This window comes from Trachypithecus francoisi, unplaced genomic scaffold (assembly GCF_009764315.1).
Source record: "Trachypithecus francoisi isolate TF-2019V2 unplaced genomic scaffold, Tfra_2.0 Lachesis_group2, whole genome shotgun sequence".
Taxonomy (NCBI): domain Eukaryota; kingdom Metazoa; phylum Chordata; class Mammalia; order Primates; family Cercopithecidae; genus Trachypithecus; species Trachypithecus francoisi.
In genome coordinates, this window is record NW_022681465.1 from 10,295,875 (window position 1) to 10,302,852 (window position 6,978).

Here is a 6,978-nt window from a genome sequence, read left to right on the forward strand (position 1 = left end):
TGGAGATTGGAAAGGTCTCCGAATGGCAATAAGGAGGATGATATCCTGTACTCCAACATGGCTGCTATCCGAAGATTTCCAAAATGGAAATGTGTTAGGACTTTTTCTGTTGCAAAAGTCAGAAATCAAATTCAAACTAGTTTAGACAGAAAAGGGATGTGTTAGGACTCTGGGGAGCTCTAAGAACTGTAGTGAGTGCAGGGACATCAGGAAGTATAACGTGGCTCTGGAATGGAGCCCAGATGCCCTGCGGCTCCGACTTTGACCTAGGTTTCTCTGTCCCTGGTGTCATTCCTCCCCCTGCAGGTGGGCATTCTCCATGTGGCAGGGAACCTCTGTGTGGCAGAAAAATTCTGCAGGGCAGGGTACCAGGAGGCAGGTACCTCCATAGGGCAGGCTACCATGAGCCAGCACCTCCAGGTAGCAGTACTTCTCTGACATCATTGCAGGTTAGAGATCCCTGAAAAGCAGACAGTTTCTCACCTTTGACTTTAAAAGCCCCAGGGAAGGAAGAATTCTGATTGGTCTAGTTTCAGTCACGTGTCAACAGCAGACCAATCAACTGTGGCCGGGGCACAGATGCTTTACAGAGGCTGGCCTGTGTCATGTGACCACCACATGACCTGCATCATGTGATGGGTGGAGGAGAGGGTGGGCCTGCTGTGATTGGCAGCCTCCTTCCCCTGGGAGGAGACCTTTTCTAAAGGGAAGTGAGGAGAGCCATGTGGACAAACAGCAGATGTTCACTGCAGGAAGGGCCCGAACCAGATGGGTTTTAGAGATCACTGGGAAGGCAGCCACACAGAGGGTGGGTCTGAAGCTCCGCGATCAGCCTCAGAAATGTTTCTCAACTTTGTTCAACACGAGTGCACTCCAGATAAGAAAAACAAGCGAAGCCTTTTTAGAATGTTATCTGAAATTCAAAATAGATTAAGTCTCAGGAAGATAAATAAACCAAATGAGCACTGCTTGGCTTCCAAAGCACACGCCCATCCCCTGGGGAGGCAGGCAGCCCACACTCCTGCCAGGAGAGAAGAGACCAGCTCTGGAATGGAATGAGCAGTTGCACTGGTGGGAGGGGAACAGGCACTGGAGTTGGTTCTACACGTGTTTCTCACTGTCATGGGCCCAGGACTCCCGGGCATCTGGTAAACATGCAGATTCTGAGGCAGAAGGGCTACGGCTGGGCCTGAGGGTCGTCTTTTCTAACAAGCTCCCACGTGAGGGGGGCTGCTGCTGGCCCTGGCACCCCACTTTGAGTAGCGAAGACTTACGGTCTAGAATCTGCAGATTTGGATGAGATATTGGCGAAGAGCTGCGAGCTGGCCCTCAGGGAAGCCACCCAGGTGGCCAGCGCTGGTGGTCCCATCTCACATGGAGCTGGGCATGACTGCGCCAGGCAGATGTGTGGGCCTTGGCCGAGCCTGGGCCGGCCCCTACTCTGGGCTGCTCACACCCATCCCTGGCCACACGGAAAACTTGTGCCAGAGTCAGCGGGGAAAGGAGTGGACTTGCTGTCACGTCATACTTGGATCAGAGCCCGAGGACCTCAGTGGCGGCTCCCTTGGGGTACCTGTGGGGGCTGAAAGAGACAGAGAAGGCTTCCTCCAGGCTCCCTGGGCAGCTTTACCCGGCAACAAGGACGGGTGTCCTAAGCCAGCCCCTCTGTGTAGGCAGAATAATGGCCTCCAAATATATCAGGTTTTAATTCCTGGAACCTATAATTGTTACCTCATGCGGCAAACGCTTTGCAGGTGTGATTAAATTAAGGCGCTTGAGATGAGGGGATTATTCTGGTGGAGAGGGACGCAGAGGGACGTTTGACACAGAAGAGGGGGAGCGATATCACCATGGAGGTAGAGGTTGCAGGAGTGCTGCCCTGAGCCCGGGAAGCCGAAGAGCAAGGAACGGATTCTCCCCGGAGCCTCCGATGGGAGGGCGGCCGTCCAGCACCTTGACGTCACCACCTCTGGCCTCTAGGATTGTGTGGAATAGACTCCTGTTGTGTTCAGCCTCCCTGTGTGTGGCAGTTTGTTCCCCCAGCCACGGGAAGTGCGTGCTCCCACCCTGGGTGCTGGGGAGAGGGGGCGGTCTGGGGGGGCGCGTCCCGGGGGGCTCTGCTTCTCTGCTCTCTCTTAAGAGCCAGGGCTTCTCTTCGGGCTGTGGGGAAGGGGCTTTGGGGTGTCTGCGTCTGTTGAAATGGGGGCTCCGCATGGGGTAGCAGAGCTTCAAGGCCTGGAGGGTGTTCAAGGCTGAGCGCAGGCAGCCCAGGCAGCTGCAGAGGAAAGAACGCAGGAGACTGAGGCTGCGCCTCCCGGAGGGAGGGCCAAGGAGGAGCAGGGAGGTCTGTGCCAAGGGTGGGTCAAGCCGCAGCAGGCTGTCCCCACTCACTCCTCTCTAACCACCCCCAGGCCCTGGCCTAGGACCTGACCTCCTCCATGGCTGCGGTCCGGCCCACTGCTGCCCCAGTGATTCCCACATAGTCAGCTGTGGGCAGGGCCAGGGGCCTCCATCCCCTCCAGGGTCTTCCCTGGGACGCCAGCCTGCTCCTTGGGCCTCTCCAGAGCCTGCAGAGTGACTGAAAGGCCCTGTTAACTCAGGCCTTCTGCATCCTACCGCCAGGAGCCTGCTCAGTAAGCACTTAGGGGAGGAAGGGAAAAAAGCACAATAGGCCTGGCCAGGTGGCTCATGCCTGTAATCTCAGCACTTTAGGAGGCTGAGGTGGGCGGATTGCTTGAGGTTGGGAGTTCGAGACCAGCCTGGGCAACATGGTGAAACCCCGTCTCTACTAAAAATACAAAAATTAGCTGGGTGTGGTGGCGGGCACTTGTAGTCCCAGCTACTTGGGAGGCTGAGGCAGGATAATCGCTTGAACCCGGGAAGCACAGGTTACAGTGAGCCCAGATCACACCATTGCACTGCAGTTTGGGTGGCAGAGTGAGACTCTGTCTCAAAAAAAAAAAAAAAACCCTCAGGTGGAGTGAATGAGCCTCATTAATATTCCAGAAACAATTTTGACAAAAGTGGCATTACAGATTGAATTTTGTGTCTCCCCAGAAAAATACGTTGAGGTCCCAACCCCCAGTATCTCAGGCAGTGGCCTTATTTGGAAACAGGATGTTGCAGTTGTAAATAGTTAAGATGAGGTCCTGCCAGAGGACAGTGGGCCCCTAATCCATGATGACTGCTGTCCTTACAGGAAGACAGCCAGGTGACGATAGAGACACAGGAAGAATGCCATATAACAGAAACAGAGATTAGGGGGATGCAGCTGGAAGCCCAGGGATGACGAGGATTGCCAGCAACCCACAGAGGTGAGGATGAGGCAAGGAGAAATTTGCCCTACAGGTTTCAGAGGGAACAAGCCCTATTCACACCTTGATCTTGAACTTCTGGCCTCCAGAACTGTGAGACAGTAAGTTTCCATTGTTTAAGCCCCGATCTGTGGTACTTCGTTAGTGCAGCACAAGCAAACTGATAGGGGCGATGTCTGCCCCTTCTTTGCTCTGCCCTCTGCCACCTGCCATGGCAGCCCCCCATAGCCCCTTCTCAGGTGGTGACCCCCTTCTCCTTGATGGCACCCTCAATAAACCCCTATCTTGTGTTTGAAAATGGGCAATCACCTTTATGAAAGAAATGAGGCTTTTCTCGCTCCCGGGCCATCTTAGTGGCTGCTCTCGGTTGGGGGTCATCCTGCACCTAAGGCAGGAAGTTGGTGGCCACGAAGAAGAAGAAAAAGTTCCTGGAGTCAATCAACTGTAGGCTCCAACTTATTATGAAAGGTGGAAAGTACAAGCTGGGGTACAAGCAGACTCTGAAGATGATCAGACAAGGCAAAGTACAATTGGTCATTCTCACTAACAACCGCCCAGCTATGGAATGATGGACACCAAAATTGGTGTCCATCACTAGGGTGGCAATAATATTGGACTGGGCACAGCATGTGGAAAATACTACAGAGTGTGCACAATGGCTATCATTGATCCAGGTGATTCTGACATCATTAGAAGCATACCAGAACAGACTGGTGAAAAGTAAACCATGCAAAATTTTCCTGTAATAAAATTTGCCCAAGCTTGTTGAAAGAAAGGAAGGAAGGAAGGAAGGAAGGAGTGGGAGTGGGAGTTGGATGCAGGGAATGTGACCCTCGGGTACCCGCTTTGAACAGCCCATCAAACCCACTTTTGCCCTTCAAAGGAGGCATCTTAAGAAGCTCCATGCTGTTGTCCATGCAGCTGTTCCTGCTCAAGCTGCAGCTGGGACTTTTATAAGAAACTGCCTTCTAGAGCCAGGTGACAGCCCACATGAAGAAACCAGGCCCGGTGCAGTGGCTCATGCCTGTAATCCCAGCACTTTGGGAGGCAGAGGTGGGAGGATCACTTGAATCTAGGAGTCTGAGACCAGCCTGGGCAACATCGCGAGACCTCGTCTCCACAAAAAATAAATAATAAAAAATTAGCTGGGCATGGTGGCACATGCCTGTAGTCCCAGTTACTTGGGAAACTGAGGTGGGAGGATGGCTTGACCCTGGGAGGTAGAGGCTGCAGTGAGCCGTGATCATGCCACTGCACTCCAGCCTGGGTGACAGATAGAGACCACTGTCTCAAAATAAATAAATAAACCAGGACTGTCACTTATTGTCACATTTGGATTTGTTTCTAACATCGTGCTGTGTTTGGTCACCCACCTCAATCACCTGATGTGACTTGAAACCACTTTTGGCTATTTCCAAAAATCAGCTCCGCCTTGGGAGGGGTTAGGGCTGCCCTTTAAGGACACATTAAAAGCTCAATGTCTTCCTTTGGTGGCTCCCTCAGGGGCGCTGGCTTCTGACTCATCAGCGTCGTTTTAGCTCTCTGTGGGTTCAGAAATAGAGGAAACAGCACTTCCTTTTGCTGAACGCTTTTGTATTACTTTATTTTTTCACCACGATGCTGAAACTAGCTCATCCTGGGAGAGTCAAAGGAAGCTCATATGTTTTCCCTGAGCTGGGCTAAATTCCTATTTCTTCTAATAGGAAGGATCCAAAACTTCCCACGGAGTTTCCCCTCGTCTGCACTGAGTCACATACCTGTGGGCTTCGAGCTCACAGACCTTTTTTAATCAAAGAGAAGATGAAAAAGGCACCTTGCTTCTGTCCCATTTTTAGATCTTTTTTAGCCCCATTTCTTCTCTTTCCTTTCTACATTTTTGGGTTTGGTTTCATGCGTGAATTAAATGTAACAGGAGGAGCAAGTTTTATACCTTGCCTGAAATCATCATTGTCAGAGCAACAAATGCAGTCTTCAGTGAGACAAGCAAGGGTGGGAAGAAGGCGCTTGGGTTGCAGGCAAGCGCAGTTCCTAAAGCTTTTTGCATGGAGTAGCTATGGGGTGCAGGGCCCCATCTCTCTGGACCTCACTTCCTCATGAGCAAATAGAGGCTTCAGGTTGTAGTAGGTTGTCTCAAACTAGGGACATATATTCAACAAGCCTGCACCTTTTTCAAATGTAGATTCTGATCCTTAGGTTCTGGGTGGGGCCTGAGATCCTGCACCTCTAACAAGCTCCCAGACAACAAGCATCCAAGAATCACACTTTTCCTAGCTCTGGATCACACTTTTCCTAGCTCTGGATCACACTTTTCCTAGCTCCTAGCAGAACCTCAGACTCATCCAAGCCTCTTGAGCCAGAATTCAAATTTTCACAAGCACCCCGATTCGTTCAGATGCGCATTACGGTGTGAGAATCCTGCACTGGATGACTGAAGGAGGTCCCAGCTGCACTGGGGGAACCAGGAACCGTGGAGGCACGAGCCCATCCTGGAGACCCCGATTTAGTTGGTGGGGAGTGGCCTGGACATCGACCGCTGCCTGTTCACTGGCAGCAAGGGCTCTGAGGGCCAGTGGTTCTTTATTTTGCTGCCTATTAACATCACCTGGGGAGCTGTGACAGGGCCCACGTGATGTTAATAGGCAGCAAGATCGGGAACCGCTAGACTGCACGGTCCTCAGGTTCTAATCCATGATGTCATTGGTTTTATCAGGGTAATTTTTCCTGGCCACATTAGGCAGGAAAGGTGTCTGTGCATCTCAGAAGTGTCTATGGAACGCTACTACTGAACTTCCCAGCACGCTCAAAATAGGACCTGGTTTATAGCAAAGGGCCAGCTCCTGGCACCATCGTGAAACACGCACACCCTGTCTTCTACCCAGGGTTCCCTTCAGCCCATAGGTGTCCTGTGGCCCCTGCTCTGTGCTCCAGCCTGACATCAGGAAACCCATGAATGGGAGAAAATCTCATGTTGCCTCTTTACAGGTGAGTGAACATTTAAGTCAATGGGTTGCCCTCCCCTCAGGAGCTCTAATTGTAGAATTTAAGAGGGCAGAGTGAAGCCAGTGGGCTCTGGAGTCCTGCCACGTTTGAGTCACAGCTTGGCCACGTATGAGTCCCTCTCATTACCCCACAAGCGCCTGGCGTCCTGATGCATAACACCCACCACCCGGCTTAGGGAAGGCTGACAGAATGAATTACTGACAGAGGATGGCCCTTGGTCATTTCTGCTTCCTTCACTTTCCCATCACTGCCTTAGAGTCTGGAGAGACTCCCACTGGCTTCACCTGGACAGGCATCCTGGCACACAAGCAAGGATTGCTTCCACCAATTTTCTGCGACAGAAACAAGGGTTCAGTTGATTCCTGGCAGCACATGCGTGTGGGGATGCATGTGGGGGTGCAGGGCTGGACTCGGGAGATGCTTCAGCGGATAGCACACTTTTTCTCTGGGGAGTTTTCTTCCTGCTGTTATAACACCTGTCTCCAAACAAAACCTTCATTGGTCAACAGTGAATCATTCATTTATTCTGTGCATAGACCTATGGCGTGAGATGCATTTGGAAACCTTGAGAACAGCAGTTCCCAACCTCGGTGCTTGGAGTAATGTCCGAGGACATTTTTGCTTGTCACAACCCGGGCAGGGAGCTGTTGCTGGCATCTAGTGG

The 6,978-nt window shown here is 51.9% G+C and overlaps 1 pseudogene; it reads left to right on the top strand.

Moving 5' to 3' along the window:
• Positions 1-242: 242 nt before the first annotated feature.
• Positions 243-4,067, top strand: LOC117066013 (annotated as a pseudogene).
• The last annotated feature ends 2,911 nt before the right edge of the window (positions 4,068-6,978 follow it).